Source organism: Macaca nemestrina, chromosome 14 (assembly GCF_043159975.1).
Source record: "Macaca nemestrina isolate mMacNem1 chromosome 14, mMacNem.hap1, whole genome shotgun sequence".
In the NCBI taxonomy this organism is placed as follows: Eukaryota; Metazoa; Chordata; class Mammalia; order Primates; family Cercopithecidae; genus Macaca; species Macaca nemestrina.
Window position 1 is genome coordinate 20,004,446 of NC_092138.1, and position 18,453 is coordinate 20,022,898.

At 39.8% G+C, this 18,453-nt stretch overlaps 1 protein-coding gene and 1 long non-coding RNA gene across 2 annotated transcripts in view; both read left to right on the plus strand.

Moving 5' to 3' along the window:
* Positions 1–18,453, plus strand: part of LOC105498714 (G protein subunit alpha q) — a 321,416-nt gene that overhangs the window by 17,678 nt on the left and 285,285 nt on the right. The window lies entirely within an intron of this gene.
* Positions 1–18,453, plus strand: part of LOC139358101 (uncharacterized) — a 46,352-nt gene that overhangs the window by 17,232 nt on the left and 10,667 nt on the right. Inside the window, exon 2 of the long non-coding RNA XR_011612427.1 lies at positions 1–18,453. This exon is cut by the window's right edge and continues 10,667 nt beyond it. This is a non-coding gene — a long non-coding RNA (uncharacterized lncRNA).

Sequence of the window (18,453 nt, forward strand, 5' to 3'; positions counted from 1 at the left end):
CTACCCCTATTCCTCTTTCTCCATTGTTTCCTTTTGTCTTTCTCCTTTGGGATTTGTATTGGGTTTGTTGTGCTTTCCACGCTGATAATTTGAAAGGTATGTACTCTGCTTTTAATTTTACTATTGGTAGCCTATATAACTTTCAGTAGTCATATTCAATCTACGTTTCTCAGTTTATCATCTTCAGAGACCAAATGGTATTATATGTCCCTCCCCTGCATGGGAGGGAAATTTTTTTTACCCGTACCGGGGATCATCAGCAAACTTTAAGGGTTAGATAGTAAATATTTTTGGCTTTTGGGCTATATGGCCTCTATTAGAACTACTCAACTCTGCCACAAACAGTTTGTTAATAAATGAGTATGATTATGTTCAAATGCAATTTTTTTTACAAAAACAAACAGAAGCTGGATTTGGCATTCTGGCAGGTATTTGCCAACCTCTGATTACTCCATTTTCCGTTTTTTCTGGTATTTTATTTTCATGTATTAACTTTTTTGTTCCTGTCTGTTATAGACAAATTCGCAATACCAGCCTTAGAATGGTTCTCTAAATCTTCGTGGTAATAACATCAACACATTTTATTTTATATATTTCTTTAACAGTCTTCTCAGAGGCAACATTGGATATATCAGATGATAAAAGTCTTGTAAGAAAAACAAAATTGTCAGTGGCTAAGGGCGTCTTTCTGAAGTCTAGGATTTATTGATGGTTATTAAAAGGCTAAACATAAAATTGAAATTACCTTAATTTGAATATAATATGGGTATTTGTGTCAGATGGAAGGAGAGGTGTTTATGGTGTTCAGATCACTTCCACATTCATTGCTCTAATTTACATTTCCTTTATTCTGTTCTTCCTCCTGATTATAGATTCCTAACTATTCCCCTACATCTGCCCTCTTAATCCTGCAGTAATTTGCTCTTCTTTCCACTTACGCCGCCTTTCTTCACTCTTTGTTCATCTTTGCTGGCATCAAGTTAACATTTGATCTTGCAGCCAATGTGATCTTTAATGTTTTGAAAGTGATTCTGTAGTAGTCTCAAATTTCATACCTAGAGTTTATTTATTTTCACACTTTCTAAAACTCTTAATCCTCTGATTTCATACTGAATATGTGGGATGATCACAGGGAATCATAATTAAACCTAAGGAACCTCATTTAAGTATATTGTTATTTATCGCTTTTTTATTCTGTTTTCTTTCAGAAATTGTGTACATATATGTGTGTATATATATATTTGTGTCTGCAATTAAGATGCATATTTAGCATTAGTTCTGTGTTTAAATGCTTATCATCAAATATTTCTTCTCTCAATTTAATTATATGCTTTTATTTATTTTTATTCATCTATGAGTTGGCTAGATTATACCTTCAGATAGGTTTTTAAATGATGGGTCCATGGGTGATATATTTCCTGAATTCTTGGGTATTTGAAAATTCCTTTCTGAGGCCAGGTGAGGTGGCTTACACCTGTGATCCTAGCACTTTGGGAGGCCGAAGCAGGTTGGATTACGAGGTCAGGAGTACCAATCTGGCCAACGTGGTGAAACTCCGTCTCTACTAAAGATACAGAAAAATTAGCCAAGTTTGATGGTGTGCATCTGTAATCCCAGCTACTTGGGAGGCTGAGGCAGGAGAATCACTTGAACCCGGGAGGCGGAGGTTACAGTGAGCTGAGATCGTGCCATTGCACTCCAGCCTGGGTGACAGGGTGAGACTCTGTCTCAAAAAAACAGAAAATGCCTTTCTGTGGCATGCATATATTAATAACAACTTGCATGGGTATAGAATTCTTGGATTAGATCTCTTCTTTACCTACCGTGCTTGCCCTGTAGTAGATTTTTCTCTGTTGTTTCTCAGCAGATAGATTTGATAAGTCTCTGGCCAGCCTGAATATTTTTTCTTCGTGATTTGCTTTTTTAAAAATTTGGTTATTTGTTTCTTTGTTTCCATAACATGAAAGCTTAACAACTACTCCAGGTCATGCTTCAGTGTTTTATAGTTTTTGTTATTTATCTTGAAGCACTGAACCCACTCCATCTCTATGATATTCTTTCATTTCAAGAATCTTCCCCGTTTTATCATTGAATATTTTTTTTATATTCCACAGGAATTGTTTTTCTTTTTCTTTTTTTTTTTTTTTTGTGAGACGGAGTCTGGCTCTGTCGCCCGAGCTGGAGTGCAGTGGCCAGATCTCAGCTCACTGCAAGCTCCGCCTCCCGGGTTTACGCCATTCTCCTGCCTCAGCCTCCCGAGTAGCTGGGACTACAGGCGCCGCCACCTCACCCGGCTAGTTTTTTGTATTTTTAGTAGAGACAGGGTTTCACCGTGTTAGCCAGGATGGTCTCAATCTCCTGACCTCGTGATCCGCCCGTCTCGGCCTCCCAAAGTGCTGGGATTACAGGCTTGAGCCACCGCGCCCGGCCGTTTTTCTTCTTTAGGTACACCAATCATTCATAATTGAATTTTTGTTGTTTCTCTGCCAAAGCTGTCAGCTTCCCTCTAATTGCTGTATCTCTCCATTATTTGTATGGTTTGCCCAAATCTTGTGTCTGCAATGCTGATTTGGCACTGTTTGGAATATAAATGTCAAGTGCCAGTAAGTAGGTATCAAATGAATGAAGTGCCTGCTGTATCTTTGATGCTTCAGATTCATTTTTAAGTTCTGCAGTATTGTTTTTTCTCATTTCCTTTCTTAGCTCTGATAATTTTTGTTTCACCTTATTTTCTAGAATGTCCTATTTCAACAATGCACATTTTGTTACATTTTCTTGATATAGTGCAAAGCAATTATAGTCCATTTTTTTCTTCTGTTTTCTAGAGTAAACCTTTCAGAGCGTTCTCTTCATTTTTCTTTTGCATGTCCTTCGCCTTGTCTTCATTTGTGCTTAGGAATGCTCCAAATTTTGTCTGGCCCTCGTATTTGTCCAAAAATAGGGTGGGTGGAATCTCATTGACTTCCTTCCCTATTTGTCTTGGGTCTGTTTGTATCTTTCCCTTAGCACCTGAGCTGGAGGACTGGAAGATGATGGTATATATTCTATTTTTAGCTGTTCAGTTGTCTGAGTAGAGTGGTAGGGAGGGCTCTCTGGCAGTGGCTACTATGAACTTTGCTTCATCTCACAACTGATTCTGTTTGTTCCTTCTCTTTTGAGTGAGCCAGCCACTTTGATGAGAAGTCATTCAGAATGGAGCCTTGCTGTTTTGGGGATTGTTTTTGCTATGCATCTATAGGGTCTTTTTCTCTGCATTTCTAGACCACTTTACAAAGTAGTCTTGATTTTGGCCCTCACCTTTTCCAGTAAATAAGTCAGGTCAGAGGGGAAAACAGATCTGTTGGCTATGTTGTTCCTCTTTAGCCCCTTCATGGCTAGAATAGGTTGGCATGTGAGTTCTAATGAGACACTACTTGTTCCTTGAAGTTGGGGGACATAGGGAGTCTTTGAGAACCTTTGCCACTTATTTCCCTCAACACTGTACTGTTTTTACAAGCAGAAGAGCTCTGTGTAGACTCCCAGCCGCTTCTGTTTGGTCCATTTGTATTACTTCTGGTTGATAGGTCCATTGCTATTGTTAATGTAGATGAGGTTTTTCCTTATACTTTTTTTTTTTTTTCTTTTTGTTCATCTTGAGGGGTAGAAAGGAAGTTTCTGTTTTTAGAGGGCTGCCATCTTTCCAGGAAGTGTGCTTTATGAGTCTTGATGACTGTAATTAACACATGTGAAGTCTTTCATAGAGAGTTATAATTATAGAATCTCAGGTAAGAATGTGCTTTAAAGTCCAAGCATGCACCCCATACTTGAGTGGCTTCTGTAACATCCCCAATTTGTCATTAAGTCTGTTCCCCTCTACATTCAATGATGAGAACATTACCCCCCAATTAATTCCATCTTCAGTTATCTGTGTTTATTAGAAATCTTTCATTGAGCTGAAATCTGTGGGTTCTGTTCCTGGGGAACACGGAGAGACTGGAACCCACTGGAACACATCTTTTTCTCCCAGTAATTGAAGTTGGCCTCATGACACCCTTGGGGATAGCTTTTTTCCTTTTATGAACCATCATGAGTTCTTGCCATCATTTCTCATAAAGCAGGAATAAAATCTTGTTCCTTAATACCCTGATTGTTCTTATCTTTTAAAAATTACCTATAATGAAACCCAACACTTGATGTGTGCCTTGATGAAGTCAGAGTAGATATTTCTGTCTTTCCTCCCTGAGATTCGTGTGACTCTTGAAATCTTTGTCTTTTTGTCTAAATAAGTAATCCCAAGAATTACAGCAATTTTTGTGCAAAGGGCACTCAATAACTTTCTCTACCAGTACCAGTTCATGTTTGTTTCATTTTTCTTGATACAACATTGCACTGCTAGTCCTGTTTTTGATCTGTGGTCATCTGTGATGTGTACATAGTCTTCTGCATTTTTCCTTTTCCCTTTATCATGTATTTGCATGGAATTGTTTTCAATTCTGAGAGTTCTTATTCCTATTGAATTTCGTACTGATTCTGTGGGGACATCCTTCCAAGATCAGATTCATTTACACTTTATTCTCAATTTCTAGCATTTGTAATTCTACCCAGTTCATTCTCTAAAGGAAAGTAGAGGGAGCTATTACAATAAGATTCGTAGTTACATCGGGGAAAAACAAGTATTTTTGTTAATACTGTCAGTAAAGATATGGAAGTTTTTAGATTTCAAGAGGGATTGCCATAGTCTGTCATTCCGTATCAATCTCCAGTTGATTCCAAGGCTTTGTTTGTTACTTTGTTGTTCACTTAATAGGCATGAAGCCAACAATAGGTTACCCACATTTGACTTTGCCACTTAACTTGTCTTGGTATAAAAGAGAATAGAGAAATCAAGAGAGAGGGACGTCTGCTCTTGGCTGTGGCACAGTCTCCTGTTGTAGGAGGAAATCAGATTGGCCTTCTGGAGTGGGCTTGTTACATGTCACAGCTGTGGTGGTAGTGGTGGTGGTGGCAGGTGAAGGGGTGGCACCCTTGGCAGTGCACATTGTTGGTGAACTGTTTTAGTCTCTCCTGATAACCTGAAGTTTAGGTTGCCAGCCAGTTGATAATAGCCATTATTGTTAAGGAAGGAAGAAGTATTTTCTTTTTCCTTGTTTTCTGTGAATATTAATTTCCATGTAGAAGAAAAAGAATATTTAGGAAAAGCGAACTTCGTTTGGTGCCTATTTACTTTACAGCTAAATAGATTTAATCTCCCTTTATCCTCCTCTTCCTAAGGCAAGTGATTCTTAAAGAGAGAAAGCCAGCTTAGAAATCTGTATACTTTATTTGACAGTATGCCCACATTTTTAGCAATAACATTAGCTAGTGTCAATGTTTAAATTTCTCCTTTAAGAAATTCGATAATTGGCTGGGCGCAGTGGCTCACACCTGTAATCCCAAAACTTTGGGAAGCCGAGGCGGGCGAGTCATGAGGTCAGGAAATCTGGACCATCCTGGCTAACACTGAAACACTGTCTCTACTAAAAATACAAAAAATTAGCCGGGTGTTGTGGCACACACCTGTAGTCCCAGCTTCTTGGGAGGCTGAGGTAGGAGAATCGCTTCAACCTGGGTAGCGGAGGTTGCGGTGAGCTGAAATCGTGCCACTGCATTCCAGCCTGGGCAACAGAGCAAGACTCCGTCTCAAAAAAAAAAAAAAAAAAAAAAATTCAATAGCTAAGTGAAAGTTGTATTATTCAGTGTATACGTATGATTATTTAACAAAATTGAGAAAGGATCTTGCCCTCCCTCCTTTTACCCCATTCCCTTGACCCCATCTCTTAATTGAGTCTGACCTGAGCCCATGTGGCTGGCCACCACAGGTGGAAGGACCTTCTTCACAGCAGATGTATGATGATTCCTGGACAGTGGTCAGGATATTGCTTTTTTGTGGAACTTTTAACAGAAAAGGTGCCTGGGTGAAGGTTTGAGCATGTCCCCTTTACAGGGGCCATCTTTCCTCCACCTGTGTAGATGTACGTGGGTCTTCCGAAGGCTCAAACAACACACCTGAGTGTCGTTGAGTCTCACCTTGTTGTGAGTGTTGCTTGTAAGCAGTGTTGTCACTAAATTTATTTCTTCTTTAATTTGGTAATTTACCAGAATATCTTCTTTTCTAGCCTCAATGATTATTATAGCTCATTGAAATGCCTGAAGTCATTTTTGTTTTCTTCTCTCTCGCTCACGAGAATTATTCCAAAAAAAATTTTGGCCTTCACACCAGTGTTTAAAAATTGTTCTGTACCTTGGTTTATAGTGGGGGTACACCGTCTTAAATCTAGTTATGGTTAACAAGATTTATTTTCTTTTCTGGAGAGTTCAGTCTTGGAAGCCAAACCTGAGTTTTTAAAATGTGCTGACTGCATGTGGATAAATTATTGCCCCGTTCCCAGATGTCTGGGATCTCACAAGATGGGGATTGGATGGAGAAGTATCCCTGATTTGTCAAAGTGCTAGTCTAAGAGAGCTGCCTTTGTTGTAAGTGTGCTGCTTGTGTAATTTCAATGATCAAGATTCCCTTTGAGAAAAAATGTGGTTGTACTGACATTTACTTTGAGCAAATGAAGCATAATTCATATCTGTTGAAATTGAAATTAATAATGCATGGCTATGGCTATGTGAGTACTTTTTTCAACCTTCTTTGTATGTTCTTGCATATAAATTTTTAGAACCCGTGGTAAATCAGATGGTGTAGAGGCTGTTTGATTTTTTTTTTTTCCTTCCTTGTTTTCTAGGGGGTGACTTGCTTGAGCAAGGGAATGCAGTGAATAAGTTTATCAGCATTAGAATCTGTGTTTATGAAGTTATATCACTTATTAAAAATTAAATATTTTAGTCAAGGTTTTTTTTTTTTTTTTTTTTTGAGACAGAGTCAAGGTTTTTAAGTGTCCTTTGCAAAAAAAAAAAAAAAAGCTTTTAGATTGCTCTTTACTTGTTCTTTCCCAGCTGAAAAGGAAAGGTAAGGGACAAATATTAGTATCAATTCTTTTATTTGCATGCGTTTTCTCTAATGGTTGTTCCTTGCCTTTTAGTCCTTGTGTGATGAATACGTTAGAGGCAAATCTCACCTATCTTGAAACCATAAAGACTTAGTTTCTGTACTACTGCTTTTTAGGTACAAGTGCAGTCTGACTTCTGAATGTAGAACCAGTCATCAGAATAGCCCTGGATTGCACAGTGGGAAGAATCTGCATTGGCTAAGTACTCTGGTGAAGCTGAACAATTCCAGGTTGCAAAGAGTACTTGGCTTGTCTCTCATTTTCATGAGGACTAACATCACACACAATGCTAAACTTCACTAGAAAAGAAGTGAAATGTACTCCTGACAGGCCAAGAAATGCATCCAGTAACCTCAAGTGATCTTTTACCCCATCAAGCCAAGGCCATATCTCTGAGGTTAAGAAAATTGTGCATTACATTGCAAAATCTTGTATTTGTGAGTTAGAAGTCTCAAACCCGACTTTGTTACGTTTAGACAGTTCTAAGTTAGCACACATATGTAAATGACTCAATTTTCATCATAACTTTGCAGTAAATTTCCAAAAGGCATATTTCAGGAGACCTTAAGATAAGCATTGTTTCTGAAAGCATGATCAAATAAAGGAAAAGAAGGAACAAACACTATCCTAGTTTCAATGATGCTTGGAAATGTTTTAGTCCTGGGATTTCAGATGATTTAGTAGTACCAATTAGGCATATGCTGAGAATGGGGGAAAGCAACAGTAGGTTTACTTCTTATTGCCTTGTCGAGTATTTTTCTCTAGGATTTTTTTGGTGTGTGTTTACAAAACAATGTTTTTGGTTGGTTCTGTGTCTCAGTTGAAGACAGTCCTACTGAACTGAGATCTTATGGGTCAGGGGGCAGTATATTTCCTTTTTATTGACATAATTGCAGCCAGATAGAAATAGGTAATTATATTTCTTATCACACACATAATGGATTTGTTTCATATTGTGTTATTCTCTGAAATTAACTGACAGATTAGAACAGATTGTATGTATATTTCACATACCCAACCTGTACTAACTCCCTCAGATTCCTATTTATGACAGTTTACCTCTGGGAATTAGCTATAGCATTGAAATCAATAGCAGGATTAAAACTCAAGGTCCAGGAATCCGTTTATGACCCTGTACAGGAAAGAGTTAACATAGTAAACCTGCATGCAATAACTTCCCTGGAAGACATTTCATGTTTATTGTCACAACTGGTTGTTGGCAGCATTAAGTGTGACCCTACTTGGAGAGGACTCATGGAAGCTTGTGTCTGGTTTCTTCCAGACTTCACCCCATATCCTTTTCAGTTTGCTGATTTTGCTTTCTTGTAATACATTGTAGCCATGATAAGACTATATACTGAGACTGGTGAGTCTTCCAAGTGAATCATTGAGCCTGGGGGAGTGGTCTTGGGGACGCCTAACACATGCCCATCATCAACTGCTGAAGGCCTCCACTTGGTTAAGGTGGAGTGCTCTGGGCACTGCAGCCTTGACCCATGCACTGCTGCACCAAGTTTGTTGGGAGGAGCACATGGGATGGTGTTGGTAAAAGCTCCTTGAAAACACCACATCACTATCCAGATGCACAGTGATGTGATTATTATTTTGCTTCTTCCATGATATGTTTTGGTAACGGCTGTGAGTAAGACATTATTATGCACACATAGAACACTCAGTTGTTTACCCTTCGGTTAGTATTGGGCCTCCTCCTTCACATGAGGCCGGGCAAACTCCCACTTCCCCAGACAATAGGGAGCACTCTAGACACTAATTCCCCACCCTTCCTACATTTTTCATGTTGCTCTCTGGTTACTTTTCTTAACCTACGTTAATTACAGTTGGCTGGGTACAGTGGCACATGCCTGTAATCCCAGCATTTTGGGAGGCCGAGGCGGGCAGATTGCTTGAGCCCAGGAGTTCAAGACCAGCCTGGGCAACATGAAGAACCCCATCTCTACAAAAAATACAAAAATTAGCTGGGTGTGGTGGTGCACACCTGTTGTCCCAGCTACGTGGGATGTGGGAGGATCGCTTGAGCCTATGAGGTGAAGGCTGCAGTGAGTCGTGATCACTCCACTGCACTCCAGCCTGGGTGATAGAGCAAGAGCCTGTCTCAGAAAAAGAGAAAAATTGTGGTTTTGTCATCTGTCTAAACCATTAATTACTTTGCGTTCGTTGTGAAATAAAGGCCAGATATCTTTATCTGTCAGTCAAGTTTGTCTGATCCTACCCCGCCGTCTAGCCTTATTTCTTACTGCTTGCCTTCAGGTATTTGACACTTTGGCTGAACTAGGGCACTAACCCTTTTCCTTCCCCTCCTCACATATTTGTTGCTTTCCTCTCTTCTTTCCCACCCCTAGGATGCTTTTTCCTCCTTCGCTCCCTGTGCAAATCCTACCATGTTTCAAAACCCATGTTAAATGGTGCGTCTTTCTCATTGTCTTTTCTGATCCCTCTAGTGGTCAAAGTTTCTGTTGACTCCTATGACGTTTTATGTTTGTTTATGTCTGAGTTTTTTTGATATGTGCAGGAGGTGTTGGTGTGCAAGTGGAGAAGTGAGATAACTAAGGGAAGGCAGCCAATAAAGGTGCATTATTAAACCACTAATGGCCTTGGACTGTTGGAGGTCAAGCCTGGGGAGAAGCTCTGGGAGATGATGTCATGCAGGACTTCTCAAACTTCCATGTTCATGAGAATCTAATGCAGGTTCAGACTCAGGTCTGGGGTGAAACCTGAGAGTCTGAATTTCTCGTGAGCACCTGGTGATAATGTTGCTGTTGGCATGGGTCCAGAGACCCCGCTTTGGGGAACGGTGATGCTATAAAGTTGTCCCACCTGAAGGGTAAGGTAGCTGGAGCATTTAACTTAATTTAATTATTATTATTATTATTATTATTATTTTTTGAGACAGAATCTTACTCTATCACCCAGGTTGGAGTGCAGTGGCTCAGTCATAGCCAGCCGGAGTATTGGTATACCAACCTTGGATGGTCGTTAGTTGGGGACTCTTTGGGGGCTATCAATTCCTGCCACCTTTGGCTTCTCAGGTGGCCATCCCTACCTTGGAGAAAAGTCCTCAGGCAGAGAGGTGCAGATATCTGTAGTTGGAGGTCAGCTTTGGGTGGTTTGGGCAAATTCAGCCCCATCTTGTAATTGTGATGATTTATAGACATTTGTTCCTCCATAGCAATCTATCAGATCCCTGAAGGCAGGATATGTAATTTGTCTTGTGTTGTAATAGCATTTAGCACATATTATGCTTTTTTTGTGTTTGCTCAGTGAGTGAGTTGATTGTTGGTGCTTTCGACTTTGGCAAAGTGTTACAAGTGCAGCTTATGGTACAGTTCAGACTCCAGCTTTTTTTTTTTTTTTTTTTTTGGAGACAGTCTTGCTCTACAGCCCAGACTGGGGTGCAATGACGCTATCTAGGCTCACTGCAACCTCTGCGTCCCCGGTTCAAGTGATTCTCATGCCTCAGCCTCCCCAGTAGCTGGGATTACAGGCGTGCATTACCACACCCGGTTGATTTTTTGTATTTTTAGTAAAGAAGGGGTTTCGCCATGTTGCCCAGGCTGGTCTTGAACTCCAGGTCTCAAGTGATCTGCCCGTCTCGGCCTCTCAAAATGCTGGGATTACAGGTGTGAGCCACTGTGTCCGGCCGTAGCTTGTCATTTTTAGTCTCAGTGTCCAAGATAAAGATTCTACAACACAAAAGCCTTCTTCCTGGTTCGTCATCTCTAAAGGTATCAGTGGCCTTGTCCTCACTGGTCAGTGCTAACAGGTACAAGAGAGAAGAATACCATGGAAGAAAGCAAAAATTCACCCTTCAAGGACTTCTGGGTTCTGTTTATTTTTAAGGTGAAGATAGAGAATGTGACTCAAGAGAAAGAATTCTGGTGAGAAACTTTGGGGATAGCTAGTGCTCTCCGAATTTTCCCTCTTGAAGGCACTTTTCATTCCTTGAGGGATTTCTGTTCTTTCTTTTTTATTTTTGGATGTGTTCCTTTATATTTGGATGGATTTCCCATACTATAGACACAAATTTGATTTTCTAATTATAAGGCTAAAACAAATCTTTTAACTTGGTTGCTGAATTTCCTCTACCTTATCAAAGCTCTTTTTATTTTGAGTACCCTTTTCCAAATTTCATTTTTTCTTTGACTCATAAAATCTAGTGTTTTAAAAATTTCTTACATGGAGCTTTCCTTTGATGTTTTATATGAAATAACTACTATGTATTTATTTGAGACCTCCTGTGTATCTAGTTCTGTACTAGGTGCTGTGATAGACTGAAAGGAAATGTGACGTTTTCTACCGGCCCTCAAAGAATTAGTCATTTAGGTGGGGAGAAAAGGTAGTTGATATGATGATAGAAAACCAATTGTAAGTGTTAAGGGATATCCAATGACAGTTGGATGTCTTTGAATTTTTTTCCATTCAGTCCTAATTTCATGTATTCCTTCATGCTGTCATACTGTTTAAGTTGTGGGTTCAGATCCTAGTTGAAAAGATGCAGTCCCTGTCAGATGTAGAAACTTACCTGCGGGTAAGATTGTGGGTCAGTGTGGTTAGGGAGTATCACAGAGAATGTACAGTTTTCTAGGTCATCCTTTGAAAAGTCAGCTGACTTAGAAAAGGCCACGCGGAGATCAAGGACCTTGTAGCCATTGTTCGGCTCTGTACCCAAGGGCTGGTTTGGTGTCCGGAGGGGCCCTGAAGTTAGTGGGAGAGGCCACTGTCTGCTAGGAAAACCAGCAACCAGATGAGAATTCTTGATTCTTTTTCAGCGTATCTTTCTAGTGGTTGTGTGTCTCAGTGTGTGGGTGCGTTCTTCTCTTTGTGTCTGTAAATATTTTAAATATTAATTTCACAATCCTATTGACTTTGACTCCTTTCAATCTTTGACAACTGGTATAATCTCTGTGCATAGATTCTTTCTGTGAGGTGGCTTAGGGGAGTAAATGATAAGGGGGTTATTTCTCAGTTCACTTGGGGAGGAAATGTGCCTTCCTCTGATTAATTCACATCACTTAACTGAATAATGTGTGGAATGGTTGACTGCTAACGTCAAAGGAATGTAAAGAAAAAAGTGCACATCACAGAAAAATGGTATCAAGTTTCTTCATTCATGGCCTTATATTGGCAAATCTTTATCTTCTGGATGAATTTACAACCCTTTTACTTTATGACGCCCTTTCACAAGTGTGACTTCATTTGAAATAGAAAATAGTGATGAAATAAGCATACAGTCCTCATCTAAAGTGACCTGGAGAGGTTGTATGAGCTTGTGTAGTAGAATCTTCCTAGTTGAAATCTTAGTGCTATTACTTATCAATCTTGGAATGTTGGTTAAATTTAAGGCCTTGAAACATAGCTTCTTTATTTGTAAACTAAGGAAAAATAATACCTTCTTTTATGGGTTGTAAAAAATAAGACAGTGAGGCTGAACTCATGAGAGGGTCTCAGTAAACATTCCTTCTCCTCTGGTCTAAGATTCCAAGTACTAGAATCTGAGGCCAGAGGAAATCGGCGTTTAACTCAGTCCGTGACTTCTTAAAAAAAAAAAAAAGTACCAAGAGGTATGAAAATTCAAAGTAACATTTACTTTTATAATTCTGCTGACTGAGAGTATCTTGTGATCATTGGTAGAATCTCTACTTATTAAATGCATTCTAATGATCCACCATTTGGGGATATATCTTGGTGCTGTAGCCAAACTTAGGGGCACTACTTCCTATTTCTTTTTTTTTGAAACGGAGTCTCGCTCTGTCACCCAGGCTGGAGTGTGCAGTGGTGTGATCTCAGCTTGCTACAGCCTCTACCTCCCAGGTTCAAGCAATCCTCCCACCTCAGCCTCCTGAGTAGCTAGGATTACAGGCATGCACTACCACACCTGGCAATTTTTTTTTTTTGTATTTTTGGTAGAGATGGGGTTTCACATGTTGGCCAGGATGGTCTCTAACTCCTGACCTCAAGTGATCTGCCTGCCTCGACCTCCCAAAGTGCTAGGATTTACAGGCGTGTGCCACGGTACCCGGCCTTTCTATTTCTTACCAAAACCCAAGGCCCTTAGTTCCTTGTTTTATAGAAATTGTTGTCAAGACAGAAATGCCTTTGTTTAATTTCTTTATTTGCTGTTTTCTGTGAGATTTGCGTGCTGCTCTGATACCTAGCTAGTCACAAGGTTACTGCAAAGTTATGTTTTTGATTTTTAATCTTGTGTTTATTATGATTGGTTAGTGCATTTGTTCTGATTGGAAGATGTGTACTGTTTGTTTATTAAATATTTTGAATCTCACTGGGTATTACATATTTTTAAACATTTTTTTTCTTTGAGGGTTTTTGGATGTGCCTTTTAAGAGAGAAGGTTATTTTAGTAAGTTCTACCAAATTAAAAGATGAATGTAAGAATTTTCTAGTATCCTGTTTATGGCTGAATCTGAGCAAGCGTTTACAGTTATTATCTAAAATAATCTTGAGTTAATGTTAATGGAACTATGTATTATCAGTCCCACACTGGAAAGCTAATTATCGGTATGTAATCTTAGCAGAATTATTATGCTTGTTGGTGTAATCCATGTCAGCAAGGTGACACATTATAATTATGTATTCATTTTCCGCTTACTTTTCTCATCTTCTGCATGTATCATCAGACAAGCTTTCTTTATTACAGATGTGGTTATTTTAGGGGCAACCATTTTCACTTGAATTGACATAAAAACCATCCCTCATCTCTGGGCCACATGGTCTTTCCTGAGACATAAATGTGATGTAGTATCTGCCACATAATCTTTCTTAATGATATGTGTGTAGACACCCGAATTCGCTCCTTTTGTTTCTGTGTCTGAACTGTTAGGTCATCAGCCTGCTTACCAGAGGACTGACATGTTTCTTCAGGTTCTGCTGGCATTAACATTTGGGGCCTATTTTTCACCGCTCTACATTTGATTTCCCTATAGTTTTCAATTCAGGAAAAAAAAATTTGAATTTTTGATGCTAATTACCCTCTTTTTAATTCTATCATTTGTAATTTAAGCTGATATATTAGATTTTGGACATTTATAGTTTATGTTCTCTAATATTTGAAACTATTAGATGGTTTTCGGTAACAAGTGTCTCATGCAAGTACATTTCTCTTTTAATGTGTGGTTTTAGTACTTTCTGTGCATATTAACTTCGTATTTTCTTAAGTTATGATCTAAAACTGATGAGAAATTAACCTGTTTTGGCTCAGAGAAGCCTAGATACTCACTAAATGTTACCCTAAATTAAAGCTTTAATAACATTTTTTCCTGCTAGGGTACTAGCACTGTTACAGGAGGTTATTATTTCCTCATTTTTATTGGCCTCCAGGTTTCCATATTTGGTGATTTTTGGCAGGGTAATATATGAAATTTGATTTTAGTGTTGGCTTAGAGCTTCAGTAAGAACAAATCATTTCTTTGTTAATCCTGTTCATCCATATATCGTCAGCTCCTAGCACAGTCCTAGGCCCAGCATAGATGGTCAGTAAATGTTTGTTGAAATAAGTAGCTTCCCAGAAGCTTGCTTGAATCTTTCCCTTGTTCAGTCACCTGGGAAGAGAATGAGATCTTTATACTGATTTTATCTTAGGAGGCCTAATTCCTTAGTTCTTGTGCAGATCGGCATTATGTAATTTTTCCACTATTAGATAACATTTTCTGTGACAGCTGACTCCTTTGGGTGAATGAATTTCTCTATCAGATGTTGAAGTACTGAGTTTGGGTTTAGAAAAATGCAGAAACATTTGTCCATCAAGCCTAAAGAGATTGTTTAGCACAAGAGAGGGGAAGTATTTAAATTATAAAAATTTGCTTTCTATTTCAGATTCTTCTTAACCCTCCAGGCTGGCCGTAACTTGCTGGATGGAGTAAATTCTTTTGTTAGATGACTAGAATTGAATCGTATAAGCCAAAATTATTTTGCATGCTGATTCTGTTTGAATTTTATAAGAGAGGATAATTCTAAACATTTATGGGTAATCTATAGTTGTGCCAGATTGACTCTCTATTACAAATTCAACTTTTTCTTTAAGTCTTTTTTTTGTTTGTTTGTTTTTGAGACAGAATTTCGCTCTTGTCGCCCAGGCTGGAGTGCAGTGGCATGATCTCAGCTCACTGCAGCCTCCGCCTCCTGGGTTCAAGTGATTCTCCTGCCTCAGCCTCCCGAAGTAGCTGGGATCGTAGGTGCCCGCCACCACACCTGGCTAATTTTTTTGTAGTTTTAGTAGAGGTGGGGTTTCACCACGTTGGTCAGGCTGGTCTTGAACTCCTGACCTCAGGTGATCCACCCGCCTTGGCCTTCCAAAGTGCTGGGATTATAAGCTTGAGCCACCGTTCCCGGCCCTTTAAGTCTTATTGCAGTGGTTATTAAATACAGTTGGTAAATATGTTTGTCTTTGGTTTCACATAGTATAAAAAAAATACTAATAGTTTTATTCATCAGTAGTTCTGTGAACCTCATTAATATTTTGGTTTATTTTATCTTATGTAGTGTGTACTTTCTGTTCATAGATATTGAAGCAATGGGAAATAATTTCTAAGTAACTGCATTCATTAGGTAATTTGAAGACTTATTGATAATGGAAGTGGTATATGTGCACCTTTTATAAAATCAGATTCAGCTGTTTGCAGTGACAGTCCAGATGTGAAGTAAAATGGAACATGGAGAACAGGGATGTTGTTACCTTTTTCTTGCATAAGAACTGGAGCATAGATTTAGGAAGAATCGAGGGGTGCTGTTCAGCATTAGGCAATGGTTTATGCAGTTCATGATTTGGGTATTTCATAGAAACCAAATTCTCACTTCAAATCTGTTTGAAAAAGTAGGTATCATGTAAATTATATTTTTTAAAATGCTGCAGACAAAAAAGGCAGTATGAGAGATGCTGTTGCCCTATCTCTCCTCATTTGTTGTCTGCTCTCGCCAGTGAACTGTGAGTGTATCCTGCTCAGTTAGTGGGAACGCCTGAGGCGAATTTCAACAGGAAGCTGAGCAGCTTGACCCTGCCCTTCCTGCACATGGGCATTGGAGGGCTTGGTGCTCTGGTCCTGGACCCTCGCCAGCGTGTGTGTGTGTGTGTGTGTGTGTGAGAAGTGGGGAAGAAAGGAGGAGGAGAGAGAGCAGTTGATGGATTGATTCTGCTGGCTGTTGTCAGTGCCTTCAGTTAAGGAAATACAGCAGTTCTTTCTTTCCGCCAGCTCCTTGGCCCAAGGCACCTGATGTGGCTCATCCTCTTTCTGATGAAGTCACTAACCATATTTATTAGTAGTGTAATGATCATTTACATGAAACTCTGCAAACTCTCTTGAGATGCCCTTTGGGACGAGACACAGTGGTGCCTAGGGACTGCCCTTGCCCGCTGGGTGCCCGTGATTAATGGCTTGGAATGATAACACTGCGAATCTGGGTCTCCAGGGAGGATCTAGGCCAGTTCCAGCCTTGAGCTGCAGACTGCTCCTTCAGGTCCTACATTTATTGATGTGGCAGAGCAGCCTCCTGCTTGGGGCCCTTGTACAGAGAATCAGGCTGGCGTGGCTCTTGACCACAGGAAGGGGATCCTTTTCTGAGCACCTCACCTGACTTACCTGCACCTATACCTGACTTTACTTGCACCTGTACCTTACCTGCTAAGGTGTAGATGCCAAGCCCTGATGGGGAAAAAGCACAGCAGCATCAGGTAGAGAGCAAGAGGCAATTGGAGACAGAAAATTCGATGGCAGAGGAAGTTGGAGCTGGAGGTCACAGAGCAGCAGTTAAGCCCTGAAGAATCTCTGGAGATATGAGAGTGGGTGGGAGGGCAGGCATGCTGATTGAATGTAGGAGGGGGCCGAAGGCCTTCTAATTGACATTTTATAGAAAAGGGTGACTGTACAATATGGAGGCCTTGAGGATACTCATATAAGTTACCTCCGTGTTACTGTTAACATGCTTGCTGGGGCAGCTCATAAATTATGTTTTAGGATGAAAGAAGCATGATGGCTAAAGCTATGGGCGCATGCATCACCTAACCTGGGTTTGAATCTTGACTTCAACATTGTCGTCTCTGTAATAAAAGATAAAAGTCACTTTCCAAGCTCAGCTGCCTTATCTGTAACATGGGAGGTAAATCACAGTGATTGTTACAAAGAATAAATGAGGTAATACATATTGAATATTTTGCACAGGGCCTAGGAGTAGTAAATACTCAGTAAAAGCTAGCGGTTGTTGATCTTTAATGCTATGTATGTCTGACTAATGTCCATAGAAGGGAAGAACCAGTAACAATTGTGGCAGACACTGCTTATTTGTTAGTTTAATGAGATCAGAACAGTGTGGACTTCAGCCTGGATCCTGTGGAATATAAGGGTTGCAAAATTAAATTTTGTGTGTGTAAGCAAAGAAAAAGACATCTTAAAATCTTAATTTATCTGACCCTTGCATTGTTTTTTTTCTTTTTTCTTTTTTTTTTTTTTTTGAGACGGAGTCTCGCTCTGTTGCTCTGGCTGGAATGCAGTGGCATGATCTCGGCTCACTGCAAGCTCCACCTCCCGGGTGCAAATGATTCTTCTGCCTCAGCCTCCTGAGTAGCTGGGATTACAGGCATGTGCCACTATGCCCGGCTAATTTCTGTATTTTTAGTAGAGATAGGGTTTCACCATGTTGATCAGGCTGGTCTCGAACTCCTGACCTCGTGATCCACCCGCCTCGGCCTCCCAAAGTGCTGGGATTACAGGCGTAAGCTACCGCACCTGGCCAATTGCATATTTTTGATAGCTGACAATACCTGTGCTTGTCATCAAGTTTGTTGTGAAAACCAGTGCATTTTTGCTTATAGTACACTCCCATCAAGTTGTAAACTTATCAAAAGATGAAGTTAAATAAAACAAAGCTCTAAGCCACCTCTAGCCCCAGTTAATTCAAGATAAGTAGGTAGAAAGTGGTTCTGGGAAGAGCAAAGCATTTTTAGGTGCATGTTGAGGAGCTCTCATGTCCTACCTCCCAAGTTCTGCAGCCTCCCAAGCCCTGTGTACTCTGCTTCTCTGAATGGTGCCATTTTATATGGGTTCCTGATTCTGTGGTGATAGAGGAATTGCTAGATGTGCATAAGGGGACACCCCTCCTTTATAAGTAAGTTCTTTCTATACACAGTCTTTCTATATGCAAACAGTATGTATGGCAAAGACTTGGCTTCATATATTCCTTAGTTTTTTACTTCCAGGGAATTTAATTTATCAAATTGTATCTTCTAAATGAAAACAAATTTTCATTCTGTGAAACTGAAGTGTCTAATGAATTCTAAAAATGAAAATTCTCTGTAGCCTGACAAGTTTAGGCCTTTATATAAGAATGTTACTTTGGACCAGGCGTGGTCATGCTTGTAATCCCAGCACCTTGGGAGGCTGAGATGGGAACATGCTTGAGCCAGGAGTTTGAGACC